Genomic DNA, 15,617 nt, shown 5'->3' with positions numbered 1-15,617 from the left:
ATTCTTTGCTTTTTATTTTCAATTCACCTTGAACAAAATTAATAACGTAATGGTCCGATTTCAACGACTCTAAATGAATGAGAGAGTTAATTGAAAAACTTCACCTGAAGAAAAATATAACTTTAGAAATGTCAATGCAAATCTATCTATACAATGTATCTATACTCATTTACTATGAGTTAGTATATCACCAACTTCTGACTTTTGCTGTTAAAAATGCCAAATTTTGGGACAGATACTACTTTGAAGTAGTATCTTAAAATTTCCAAATATCTTTAAATAACGTGCTTATTTTTCTGGATATTGCATTTTCACTCCCAGTTTTTTTTTACAGACCTCTTTAAATACCTAATGAAAAGAGTTTTCCAGAGCATCCATTGAAAAATAATTTTTCAGAAAAATTAATGGATATTTTTTATGTAACGAGGATACAAATACAACAACAAAACTTGAAATGATTCATGCAATGCATATAGCCACATTTAATTAACTATTCTATAGAACAACAAGGCTGGTAAGGTCAGAGAAGCTACTCAAATTTTCCAATTCAAAATTTCAGATGTTATTTTGTTCGTGACATCATCCAGATCAGCTGATTCAATCTTATAAACAATATTTTGCAATTTCATATTCATATATTTTTCAAATAAAGTTTGTGGATATCAAATCGTGAGGTGTAGTTTATAGAATTACTATGGATCTTCATCAAGTAATGGCCGAATCAATCTGAAAAAAAATGTTTTTCAAAATACTCCATTCACTGAATCCTTTCGTGTCAGAGAGACAGTGGGAAATCAACTCAAAACTCTGAGATTCATTTGGGTTTTCACAAATTATCAATGTTGCAACAAGAACTACTAGCACTTCTAGTACATTACTCGATGTTATTTTAGTTTCGGATACTGATTTAGTGAACAAATATGGTACCTTGCCTGTACATGAAATTTCAGATCATGATTTGACATTTTTAGAAGTGAATATTCCTATTCTACACAGCAAACCCAGAATCATCACATATCGTGACTTTCGTCACTTCAACGTAACTAATCTTTTAGATGATCTTCATGATCTTCCATGGCACAATGTCATTATTGAGAATAACATCGACAGAAAAATTGAAATTTTCAATGAATTTATCATCTCGGTATTTGACAATAATGCTCCTTTCGTTCAAAGGAAAATAACAAAACAACCAGCTACTTGGCTGACAGAAAATCTTGTAGTATTGAAAACAGAGAAAAATAGAGCACTAAAGAAATTCAAGAGAACAAAAATCAAATCAGATTTTGATAGGTACAAAGAACTAAGAAATCTTACACTTTCAGTAACCAGAAGTGAAAAAAAAGCTTACCTCAATCATGTACTCCAAATGAAAAACCCGAAAGCATCCTGGAGAACTCTGAGGAACCTGAGTGTTTACTCAAGTCCAAAAAATTCGATACCTGAGCATTTATCTAACCCTAATTCTTTGAACAATTTTTTCTCCACCTATCTGCAAAATGTAACCAGTAATTGTGATGATAAAATAATGTTCTTCAGTAGATCTGTTCAAGATACACAATGTGATTTTTCATTTAGGTTGATCACCATTGAAGAGGTCAACAATATATTGCATAATATTCGGACTGAAGCTTTTGGAACAGATAGTATAAACGCAGAAATGCTGAAATATTGCAGTCCTTTCATAGATAAATATATTGCCCATATAAAAAATTGCTGTATTGAAAATCATATTTTCCTGTAATATGGAAGTGCTCTGTTGGCATACCTATTCCAAAAAAAAATAACCCTAAAGATTTTGCAGATTTGAAAATTATAAGCTTGCTTCCAGCTCTATCTAAAATTTTCGAAACATTTTTTTATACTCAAGTGTATGATTATTTCATCTCAAAAAATTTACTTCCTGATTGTCAATGTGGTTTTAGACCTGGAAGAAATACTGAAACATCTTTAGCAACAGTAACGACAGATATTTTAACAGCCTATGATCAAGGTTTAAGTAGTGTTTTGGTGTTACTTGATTTTTCCAAAGCTTTCGATATCATTAGTCATGAACTGCTTTGTGCTAAATTGAGATATTATGGCTTTGATAATAAATCAGCGTTTTTAATGTGGAATTATTTTCTCAGGCGTTCTCAGAGAATATTAGTCAATGATTCGTACTCATCTAAACTTGATATTCTTTCAGGTGTCCCGCAGGGGTCTATACTGGGCCCATTACTTTTCATTATATATACTGCAGATATTTTAAATGGAATAGAACTTTGTAAAGTTCAAGCTTTTGCAGATGATACACAGCTTTATCTAAGTTTTCATACTGAAAATTTCGAGACTGCAGAAAAAATCATAAACAATGAATTGAATAAAATCAAGACATTATCAGAAGAACACAACTTGAAACTCAATTCTGAAAAATCCAAAGTATTATATTTCGGTAGTAAAAATAATATGAACTTCTTGAAGAATAGTTTTAATCTTCAAATTGATAATATTCCACTGGAAATCTGTGACTCAGCCAGAAATCTTGGTTTAGTATTAGATACAGACATGTGTTTCTCTCAGCACATAAAAAATCTTATTGGAAAATCTTTGGCATCCCTGAAACTTATTTACCATAATCGTCATATTATTAGCTTCAAAATGAAGCGAACGTTGTGTGAATCACTTGTCCTGAGTCACTTTAACAATTGTGATTTTCTTTATGGACCATGTCTAACAAAAGTCGATAAGGATAGAATACAAAAAGTGCAAAATAGCTGCGCAAGACTGATTTATGGTATAAGAAAATATGAACATATTTCACATAAAATCGTAGAATGCAACTGGCTCAATATGTACAATAGAAGGCAGCTTCACATGGGTATCTTTACTCACAAACTTTTAAATGATCCTAACCCGCCTGCATTGATCAATAAATCCATTCCTCGATCCAAAATACATTCATAAAATATCAGGCACAAATCTACCTTGACCATGCCTCAGCACAAAACTGCATTTTTCCAAAGGTGTTTTGTCTTCAATGCCATCCAAATGTACAATACTCTGCCTGATGAATCCAAATTATTCAATATAAATAAGTTCAAAATATATATATATATATATATATATATATTTTCTTTTCTTGGGCTGTATCCCTCTGTTGGTTGAGTAGAATAGCTTTGAGCTAGACTTCGCCAACAGTCTATGAATGACCCAAGTATGTACTGTTCTAGAATGACAATAAAAGGCGTTTATTATTATTATTATTATTTAAATTTGAATTTAGAAAAAGAAAGATTATTTTATAATAACTCAATTACATACAAAATCGCCTAAGTGTATCAGGAAAAATTCAGTAGATTGAGAAAATGAAGTATTAAAAAAACGATCTGGTGAATTCACCATTGCACTCCTTATTTTCACTTCTATCACAATAGTATGAGACCTGAAATAATATAAATCCATTTCAAGTGCATACTAGCGATTAAACAAAACTATAGAGTCTTGTATAATTCAAAACGTTTACTTATACTAAATATTTAACGTAAAGTGACCCCTTACAATTTATGATCACATATAATGTCAAAAATTCCACAAATTATGAAAGCGATCTATTTCTGGCTCCTCCTGTATAAGGACAATTATCGAAGGTGAAAATTAGACTAGATATTGGTTGATTTCTTTGCTTAATAGTCGAAACATGATTTTAGGTTTTTCTCACATTTTGCCTAATTTTGCCGTAACATGCTTTATTGAAAATTCCGGATGGAAAATATTTTTAATTTATTTAATCATCAATTGACTTGACACAAATAGCAACAACAATTCAATAACTATTTACTACTTTACTGGATTCTCAAAATTGTAGCATGTTCAATAAAAATAAAAAATATCATTAATCATAAAAAGTTCCGACTACATACCCAAGCGTCGTGTTTTTCTTTTTTCTCAAGTGAAACTTCAAAAAACATCTAGGAGACTGCGTTCTTTATCGCCGGTTCTTTGGCATTGGGACAATGCCGTTGGTAGCAGTTATAGTCCTTATTGACCCGTTTATAGGGATGAGTATGGTTTGAAAATGTTCTACAGGAATGATAACTATATATTTCCAAACCGAAATGAATAACAAACTAAGAACACAGTACATAATTCTTCAAATCTTCAAAATACAAATAGTTATCCATTAAAAAAATTTGTTGTATTTCATCTTTCCTCGAATTTTTATTCGGTACTTTGATGAGCAGTCGCGAATGATTGGAAGCGTTGTCAAGAACTATTACACTATTCGCATCCAAATTTAGGATCAATGTGTTTTCAAACCATTCCTCGAAAATATTAGCTTCCATGTTCTTATGATAGTCAACATTGAAGTCCTCAAGTTTTTTTTCCACATAATTTCAAATAATTCGGAACCCATCCTTTACTTCCTCCGCAAGGCACAATGTTTAGTCGCGATCCTTCGTTTGCAGGCATATTAGGCGTTCACATTCTCGAACGATCAGTCCACCCTTTCATAACTGTGTCGTGAGTGTCATACCAAGTTTTGTTCAAATAGAAAATTTGCTGTTGTTCTTGTTTATATTTAGTAATTTGTTCTAAGTATTTGTTACGCAATTGCACTATTCGTCTGCTATCCGTAACCGCTTGACGTTTGTTTATTATTTTAAATCTGAATTCTAGTTTCTTTATTCAATTCTGAAGATTTTTGTCACAGCAGCTCACGTTATGGCAGGAAGTATTCAATTTCTTTCTTAATATTTCAGTTTTAGGAATCTCATTGCTTTTGTAACAGTCGTATATTGTTTTTTTAAATGATTCTATGATGATTCTATTAGATGAACATCTTAAGGTTTTGGTAATCCTGTATCACATTGCATCTTGCGTTCATAAGGTTTGTTTTTGACTATTTTACGTACGGTTGAGAAAGGAATTTCGGTCAATTCTGATGTTGCTTGTAATAGTTTGTTTCCCTCGAAACCAAACTTGGGATGTGGATTCTTATATACATTAAAACATACTCCCTGTGTTTCAATATTCAAATGCATCCGAATCTTATTCACTGGCATCTCTTTTTCGCATTGTTCACCATTGCTATTGGAATCACTGCACTGGAAAACTGTGCGTTGTTATCATACTTGTTATTACTATTAGCACTTGTCCAAGGACGTCAAATTTTAAACAGAATTAAACAAATTTTAGATAATTATAACTACACCAATATCGAATTTCAACACTCAAATCGCGATCAGTTCCTGAACTGAACATTGATGACACGATAGCGATAACCATTCCCAAATTTCCCGATTTCTATTCGTCACCGTAACATGACTTAAAATTTAATTTTACGACTCTTCAGCCAATCATGAAATTCAAATAGTAAAAATTATCCAATACGAACAGCCAATTCTACAGTCCACGTAGACTAGTTTGTAGCCGGTTCATTTCCATGTATTGGTTTTTTGGACTTTGAGAGTGCGCCAACTTTAAATGTGCACAATATCGTTCACTTCGACTATACAAGTTTTTTTTTTTGTTTTTTCTTCTCCAATGGCGGTGTAAAAATCCTCTTAAGAAGTAGATTTCGAGTATGGCTTTACAATATTAACATCAATAGGTACTCTTATCTTCAACAACAACACTCGAAAAAATGTCCCAATTGAGGATTGATCAAAATCAAACATATTCTTCTTGTTCGTCAAGCACCACCATTTCTCATCCTTCCTGCCCAAAAAATCATTTCCCACTCTTCCTGAATCAGAGGTTACCACCTCAGCTCTCAAAATTTTCCAAACTAACTGAGAATAATCCATTTGCATCTGAGATGAAGTATCAAGATATCATTTTTCAAGAAAAACTCACCCGTAACGATCAGTTGGAAAAAGTTTTACAGTTAGACAGACTATTTCTATGGAAATGTCGAAGAGTTTGTAGAAAATCTTGGGACTCAGGCCCCTAGACAAAACTATGAAAATGAATATCAGACCAATGATCATGTATGGAGTAATTGCCTAGCGGCCCAAAGTATTACAATAAATGAGTCAGGCGAGTTCTCTGAAGTACAGAAACAGGCTTGCCTGGTTATCTATATCACATTATTCTGCAGAGAGATGCTAGATGAGCAACATACAAAACAGGATTCAGTGGAATGTAGCAGACTACCGACTAACATTGAGAGTCACAGCATTCTGCGAATGACCTGTGACTTAATGTATCCAACTGTCAACTAGGAACTGCCTAATACAGTCCTGTCGAAGTTGGTTGGTTGATTGGTGAACTGACAAAAAATCTCTTTTCAACAGGCATTTTGGTCGGGATTCCTCTCGATATTGGTCTGGAAGGTATTAATGCTGCTGACTCCCTTACAAGGTACTGCACTGCGAGCAGTTTCATTAGATCAATTCAGTCGAACAAACACTGAACACCTGGAAAGCAAAAAGAGTTTCAAACTTTCGGCAAAATCTTCCAGAATTAGAAGTATGTTACTAATCGAAGTATGTTATCAACAAGTGTTAGATTGCACCAGAGATGACACACGGTCTAACAGACATTCTAATAGGCAACTGTTGCCTAAATCATCATATGACGACACTTGAATAATAAGAAGACAGTGTCTGCCCTCAATATTTGGAAGATGATGAAACATCAAAGCAGATACTGTGGCTCTCTCACTGCGGACTGAATCAGGTTATCAGAAATTGGGAGAGTTTCACTTTTACAATCTGACCTGAAAGATCATTGAGCGAATAATCTAAGCGGCTTTGTCCAGAAGGTAGAATTGTTTGGCCGAGTTTGAAAAGGTGTAGGCCACATATCCCCATTTTCAAACAACGATTCCATTTCAACAACGGCAGACTTCTTTTTGCTCACATAAGTGAGCGTGTGCAGGTGCGGATGCGTTTGCGTGAGCAAACGCAACAACCCTCAAACGACGAACGACAAACCTCAAAAATCGAAACTTGTGCGAGCTAAGGATTAACGAGGTCTTACCTTTTAACGTGTGATTCCTAACACGGGTTGGACGATAGCCAGTGAAAATCGATCGTTCAGACTAGGGCTTGAATCAACGACCAACACGGCAGTCAATTCGACTGAGTGCACAAAGCACCCACGTCGAACCGCTTGGCTACCGACCGAGCAGGAGCGTATGCGTATACGTGTGTAGGTATAAGTGTGCGCGTGTGTGTACGAGTGCGTTGGCATGTGTGCGGGTATGTGTGCATAAGCGTCTTGATAGAGGAATGGGTAGTCATTATGATGTAATTCAGAAAACACATTTCAAGGTGAGATTTCCCCTTGAAAGTTTACATCTTCGGACGTCACAGTATTGTGATGCCCGAAGTGTGATTTTCAAGTATCGGTCATTTCTGACATATTTTTTAGAATAGATTTTATTTAAATTTCAAATGGGCATATATTATCTTATATTTTCAAATAGATTTTTCTTGTAAATTCAATAAAAGTGAAAAATTTTCTTTATTTCTAGCCAGAGTAGACTCACGATATCGATGAAAAACTTTATGTTGAATGAAATTCTTTATTTATTTCATTATTCGGAATTTAGTATGCCAATTTTGATTGGCTGTGAAAGAAAGCAACCTTGATTTATTATATTTCAATCTACATAATAGATGAACAAAATTTAACTACTCTGCATTTTCAAATGTAAGAAATATCCCATGGTAGTGAGGGCTGTAAGAGTGTGTACTGTATGTTTGAATTATCCTGAAGAATCTAGTGAACATTACGGAAAGCTTTGAATATTTAATAAATAGATAGATAGATAATTTTATCAATCTTCATAAATCATTTACATGACATAAGTCCAATGATAGTCATAAAGATAAGATAAATATAATAGTTTGAATAGTCAGGTATTTACACATAAAAACATTAAGTAATTGATGGAGCATACAATATACAAATATAAGGCTAGAGTTGGTTGCCAACTATTTACAAAACTTGTTGAAAATATAAAATAAAATGTACATAAGGAACATATTTAAAATATAAATTAAAATGAACATATAAAACATATTAAAAGTGTTCAAAATTTGTCTATAGGTTATTGGATGTAGTTCTAATATTCAACTCTATATTCAGTTAGTGAATAAAAGGAGTGATGGAGCAAAAGTTACTTTAGGTCGGATTTGAATTTTTTTTTAATTTTTTGCTAATTTTATAAATTCAGGAAACAGGTTATAAAAGTAGCCTCCAGCATACAGGGGAGATTTTGTATACCATGTTTTGTTGAATTGATTTAGGTGTATGTTGTTTTTATATCTAGTATCGTGCTCATGAAGATCGCTATTTTTGTAAATTTATCTTTATTATTGAATGTATGAATTAGGTGAACACACGGGAACGTTAGAATATTTTCCTGTTTGAAAAGATTCGTTATAATCCATGCCAGAAGTGAGTCTTATGAATCGTTTTTGTAAAATGAACCCTCGTGATACTTCAGTTGATCCACCCCATGCAATGATATTACAGCTGATTGCCGTGTAGACAAGAGCATAATACATGTTTATCAAGTGGTTTCTGTGAAAGTTCGATTTGAGACTAGTAAAAGCATAATACAGTTTATTCAGTTTTTTACATGTTATCAATTTGGTTGTTGAAGGTTAATTTGTAATCCAGCTACATACCAAGGAATTTCGTGCTTTCTGATGCTGAGATATCAGTGTGGCCTAAATTGAAATTCATGTTGTTGAAGTGTTTTTGAGGACTACTGAATTGGATAAGGACCATTTTTCCACATTATTAATGAAGTGATTTCTCTCACACTAATGAGTGAAGTTCTTCACTATCAGTTGTTTATTATTCATCAAGTCAAATGTATTATTAGCAGTTAATATAATTGTTGAATCATCTGCATAAATGAAGACCTGCCCCTTGTTAATATGGAGAGGTAGGTCATTGATATACAATAAAAACAGCAGAGGACCCAATACTCCACCTTGAGGAGTCCCAAGGGGAATATTTTTTTCCTCTGAAAGTTCTTTATTGACCTCAACTTTTAGGGTTCTACCGGTAATGTATAAAAAAATGAAAGATTGTATGGAATCTCGAATGCCCATTGCTTCTAATTTTACCTTCAAGAAGTATGGATTGATGGTGTCAAAGGCGCGGGTGAGGTCAAAGAAAAGTCCTACTATATATTTATTTTTATCGATATTTTCATAGATATACTGAATCATATCTGTTGATGCGGTCTCAATAGAGTAGTTGGATCGGAAACCGTGCTGAAAAGGGGTTAATATTTTTCTATGCTCTAGGTAATTTAGTTATAGTTTTCTATACAATGCGTGTCTCCTGGGATAGTTTCTGTGATTTTTAATTTCTTTAAAAAGCAACCTTGTATAACTCATAGGCTCACAAGAGTGGCCAAATCACTTGCGATTTCTTCGACACAGTCTTTCAGTAGTAACGTTGGAATCTCTTCGATCCCTGCAGAGTAATTCTTTTTTAGAAACAGGATAATGTGCTTGATATCACAATGTTTTGCGGAGAGCTTATCTCATTTTGGTACAGTTATTTTGAGGCAAGTTGAGAGAGTTTATTTTTCAATTCAAGTTGTCTATTGAGTATTGTGAGACATAAACTAGAGGCTTACATCAAACTCGTTCAATTACACGTATTACAGTATTACAGTTACACGTATTACAGTTGAGCAACTGATGAAAAACGTTTCATTTTTTATTTCAAGAAGTGAAATTTCAAGAAGAGATAACCAAGAAATATGTTGGTTATGATTTGTTTACGTATAGAATCGTTATATCAGAGGATATAAAAAAGGAAAAAAAAAGTTTTCCTGTATTCGAAATGAACTATAACGATTCAGCAATGAATATTTGATCAAATATTTCGTGCCATCCCGGCCAAATAAAACCAATATAGAAAATGAACTACATTGAATGCTCGAATTGAAGACCTCTTCGTTGAATGCAAATGAGTTGTCTGTCCTTTTAATTTCTGTGACAATTTCCTAGCATGATGGGTGTAATACTATTACATACTTCTCTTATTCTCTGTTCGATGTGATTGATATCTGTACTAGGTGTAAAAAAAAACTCAATCCTTTGTATATCTCTGGACAAAAAATCTAAAGGAAACAGGTTTAGGCATTGAGTTGGCCAGGCACTTGGTCCATTGTTTCCAATACATTTTGTTGGGAATATTGCATCAAAATGTTTCCTTACTATTGCTGTATTATGGGGAGGGGCACCGTCTAGTTGAAAGTATTGTATTTCACTCATCTCGATCCAGGGCAAAATATGCAATTCTGTACATGGTAACTATGGAGGCTAACTGAAGAGATTTCAGTTAATTGGTCGATATTTTGGTTATCGAATGTTCGAGCTGCACGATTTTCACCTCAATGGCAACTTTGCCATATGAAGACATGTGTAAGTCAGCTGACGATACATTTGAATGAAATGAAACTCATTGTTTGAGTGAGAACGTTTGCTAACCTATACTAAGGAAAATGTTGTTTCCTGCTTCTGCTGCCTAAGCATTTAGTTAAACGCAGTAAGTCGCTTTCTGGTTGCATTACCAAGCCTCGTAGGTTTGTTAACAAGATCAAGAATCGAAGAATTGAAAATGTCTTGTTCTTGATCAGATGTCACTGCGACAGTTGGGATGGTTCATTTGAAGGCCATCTCCTCTGTAGACTCAGGGTTGGGTTATTTGGTTATTTCATGATCCATGAAGGATATCACAAGATAGGGAGAGAAATTACATTATGATAGAGCCCCGAATTACCATGAAAAGGTGAAGAAGTGGATTTGGTTGTGACTGTTGACTGTACAAAATCCGATGAACATTTGATATCATCATCCTTTATCAGTTAGAATCGACAAACCTTCAACGAATAATGTATCGCCCGTGATTGATGAGTATTACTGTGGATTCAAAATTCAAAAACGCTGACCTATCCAATATAATATAGGTTTTGTCAATTGGTATCAACCGTTACCTAATAAATCACCCCAAAGTACGCTTGATGCCTTTCTATTGCATAATTTATGAATACATTCACCATTTTGTACCAATCAAAAATATTCAACTGAAGAATTCCCAAGTGGTTCTCATCTGATTTGAAAGGTTTTATTTACTTGAAGAAGAAAGCCCATTTGAAATTCAAAATAAAGGAGGGTACCAATGATTACCCAATATTCTCTCATTCATGTTCGCAATGTAAAAAAACATCAAAAATTCATTACACAGACTTATTGAATTTACTGAATATTCGGCGGTGAGTATCATTATCATTAGAGCATTCTGAAATTTTGTGAATTCCAACCGTAAGTATAATATTCTACCAGATATTATGTTTGTTTGAAGGTGATTGACAATGTTTCATGATGAATTTCACTAGTTCGGACTTCCATTGCCTACTATGTAAAATGATTTGAAATCCCTAAAAAAACTAAAAAAAGAAGAATTAAAAATGAATAGCTGAAAAACAATTATATTAAGAAAAAAAACCTGAAATGAAAAAATAGCGAAATGAAATACAAGTAAAAATAGAATAATTGAACAAAAAATAAATAAAAATAAAGAAATGAAAATAAAAAGTTGAGAGATTCCAAGCCACGTTAGTTCACGACGTTTCGATTGTTAGTATCTACAATCGTCTGACTGCCAGTCATCACCCGTGAATAAATAAATAAAAATTTCACCGACTGCTAGACTTATACCTACATTTAGGAGCAGTCTGAAGAAAAAACAGGGAACTGCTTCAATAGAGCGGAGATTGGCTGAGAATAATGAGAAAGCTACTCAGTGGACATCGTCAATTTATAACACTTCAACAAAACAGAGTTGTGCAATGGAACCACAGCTGCATCGAAGGGGCAGAGACAGCTCGTCATATTTTTGCGCGAAATTAAGGTACTGGATCAAAGGTCCAAGGTGGTCCAATTTTTATTCAAAAGAATATGACACACAAAGGACATGTGCAAAGTAGTGTAGAAAACAGGATTGTTGGGAGAGGTGTCTTTGAAATGGAAGAAAAAACGCAATAAGTATATGAAGCTGCAGTGTTTTGTGGAGATTGGGAAGATGGCTTTCAACTAGCAGAAATTCTCTCACAAGAGTTATGAGATCTCTGGAGTTTTCCAACTTTCCAACAAAAAACCATAAAGTTGCTTGACAATAATTTTTGAAATAAATAACCTGATTACGAAAAAATTATCGAAACGTTTTTCAAATGATATTCTGTAAAAATCAATTTGAAGTTAGTTCTTTTAGCATTATATCAAATTGAATTAGATTTCAGTTCGAAGAAAATGCACTGAATTGGATGTATTATACAATACGATGTTATTCGAAAAGTGAAAAAAAAGTATCAATGTGGTATAAATGCATTGAAAGCCAGCCAAAATTCATTGCATCAACTTTATTGAGTGAATCAGAAAGAAAACGATTTGTTAATAAATTTTGAAAAAATGGGAGCCTATTAATATTGGGAATCAGAAAAGGGTAGTAACAAAACTAACTATCATGAAGTTGATTAAAATTTCCTTTTTTTACCGAATAATGCTTCATTTGATACTCAGATGGACCTATTTGTGAAAAAGTTGTGGATTAATCCCAATAACAACACGATTTTTTTCGAACTGGGGGTTATAGATTATGGTAACAGTAAATCTGTTTTTCCGTTAATCAGCTGTTGCCCCCATACGAACGAAAACTCTCAGAAGTTGAGAAACTTGTGCGAGCTAAGGACTAACGAGGTCTTACCTTTTAACGTGTGATTCCTAACACGGTTGCAGAATCATTCCAGCTTCAACCAGATAAATTCTCTCGAGAAAAATATTTGGTCGAGGCGGGAATCGAACCCACGGTCTTCCAATCATGAGTCGGGCGCACTACCACCTTGCCCAATTCCACAAAATAGCCAAAGAGATATGTATTATGTTGTCAATTTCTGCATATCAATTTGAAAAATGTGCAGCATCATTTATAATTACGATATTAAATATTCCACGATGTCGTTCAAAATATTACTTCTTTATCTTGTCATTTATATTTGTCTATTTATATCACTCAACATTTCAACATCATGTTCTATTTTTATTAAACGAAATTATTATTCTGGATAAAAATAACTTCTAGTATCAATTTATGGTAAAATAAAAGATTATTGAGCCTATCTCAAACTTCGATTACTCCACCGAAGAACCAGACTTATGTGGCGGGTTTTTCTATTAAATCGTTTTTTCATCAAAATTATGAGTCGGTGAAAACTTTCAATTTGATATTTTCAGAAAATTTATTGATTTATTCGGAAGAGACAGAAAGCAGATTGTTTCATCATTCAAATTTGATTGTCATTGGGATATCGGAAACTATGAGAGATACGAAGATGGTTAAATTGCGGCAAAGTTGCGCATTTACCTGACCAACAATATGCCGTTGAGAAAGTTCTGAAATTCCGAGTATATCCGGAGATATCCGGAAAAAACAGAAATTTCGGAAAATAGTTTATATTTTTTTTATGGCTTAATTTTTCGGAGAATTCTAAAATAAATTGCATTTCCACATTGCCACTTTTTCCCTGCTTCATAATGGTCTTGTTGGATTCTTTCTGTACTGAATAAAACCAGATTTTACCTTTCCAAAGATGTATCTTTTTCGAAAAATTGGAGACTTTGATGTTTCTAAATTTGACTTTCAATTTGTTACACTCAATGATATTTTGTTATTGTATTTTTTGGTGAAAACTGGCTTTCACGAACGAAGAAAAAAGATATATAATACACATTTATTACAAATACGATAGAAACAGTGTTAGGACATCGGAAATGTATTCAAACTTGTATCCTGGAAAACGACAACCACATCGTACTATGTTCAAGTTATTGGATCAAAGTCTCACCGAGTTTGGTTCATTTGAAGAAACGAGAAAAAAATACGGAGACAGAGTGGACCCGGAAACTAAATGAAATTTAATGAATGAGGTATGTATGAGGTAAGTTAGCCAACAAATTGAAAGTCAAATTTAGAAACATCAAAGTCAAAGCCTACTATGATAAGTAATAATTTTTTCAATATCTCCAGTTTTTCGAAAAAGATACATCATTGGAAAAGTAAAATCTGGTTTTATTCAAAACAGAAAGAATCCAATGTAGCGCCTACGAGAAAAAATAAAGTTGATGATGATGGCCGGAAGACAAAACGTCGGATAGCATATCTGAAAACACCATTATGAAGCAGGGTAAAAGTGACAATGTGGAAGTGCAATTTATTTCCAAATTATCCGGAAAATAAACCAGAAAAAACTATTTTCTAATATTTCTGTTTTTTCCGGATATCTCCGGATATACTCGGAATTTCAGAATTTTCTTAGCGGCATATTGCTAGTCAGGTAAATGCGCAACTTTGCCCCAATGTAACCATCTTCATATCTCTCATAGTTTCCGAGATCTCAATGGTGAGGATCGAATTTGATGATTTCAAGGACTTTGTATGTTTCTAATGTGTATGTATTTTGTCTTTATGAATCAACCTCATGTTGTATTGTATGACTTTTTTATCCCAACCCCGGTAATTATTGCTCATATGCACTAATTTTTGGGTTTGAAAGAAGTCGATTTTTGGAATGTTTTCTGACGTTTCGCTAGTGCGATTGACTAACTTCCTCAGAGGTTTATACATCCTGAGTTGACCGATTTATGAATATCACGGCTGCGTAACGCTTATTTATGTTAACCTCTCAGGTAGTTTGGTGTGCTACTACCTATACCTGCATTAGGTATAGTTCAAGTAAACGATATAGTGCACTCTATCTTCCAATATCTCCCCTTCGATAATATAGTTACGGAGCTAACTAATTTCGTTATTCAATAATCATTTCTGATTATATAAAAATCACAATAACTATATAATAAATATTTCGTTTATATAGGTGAGTGGGTAAGTTGGGATTCAAATAACAGGGTAATAATTCAGAAGCTTTCTTCGAAAGCTTCTGATAATTCCTCTTCCATATTCTCTGTTTCACTATCACTGTCGTCATTAAAATCAATATTGAATTCATTTTCTCCATTAATATGGAAGTGTTCAATCTCTATTTAGTCTTTTTCAACTGAAATTACTTTGTTGATCGTTTTCTGCCAATCTTCTTCAGTAATATTAGATACTTCTTCTTTACTCTATTACCTTTTTATCAAATTTTGAAAAATTATTTTTACATCCGATGCTTTGTTTCAATTTTTCCCAAATCAACTCGAAGGGATTGAAAACACAAAAATAAGGGTGAAGTCTCAGTATGATATGTCCATACTTCTCAGCAATACACACTTTTTCAAATTTTTTTGTCCGTAAAACTTCAAGTAGTTGGTTTTCTGTATGGTAATCTTCAAAATGCAAAATTGTTTTCCATTAAAAAACTTTGTATTTCATCTATCCTCGAATTTTTATTCAGTACTTTGATGAGCTGTCGCGAATGATAGGAAGCGTTGTCAAGAACTATTACACTATTGGCATCCAAATTTGTGATCAATGAGTTTTCAAACGATTCCCCGAAAATATTAGCTACCATGTTTTTATGATAATCAACATTGCAGTCCTCAAGTTTTTTCCACATAGTTTCAAAGAATTTGGAACCCATTCTTTTCTTCCTCCACAAT

Source organism: Leptinotarsa decemlineata, unplaced genomic scaffold (genome assembly GCF_025532065.1).
Source record: "Leptinotarsa decemlineata unplaced genomic scaffold, Ldec_3_MD MMD2_tig00002159_RagTag_RagTag, whole genome shotgun sequence".
Lineage (NCBI taxonomy): Eukaryota > Metazoa > Arthropoda > Insecta > Coleoptera > Chrysomelidae > Leptinotarsa > Leptinotarsa decemlineata.
Note: the sequence above shows the minus strand (reverse complement) of the source record.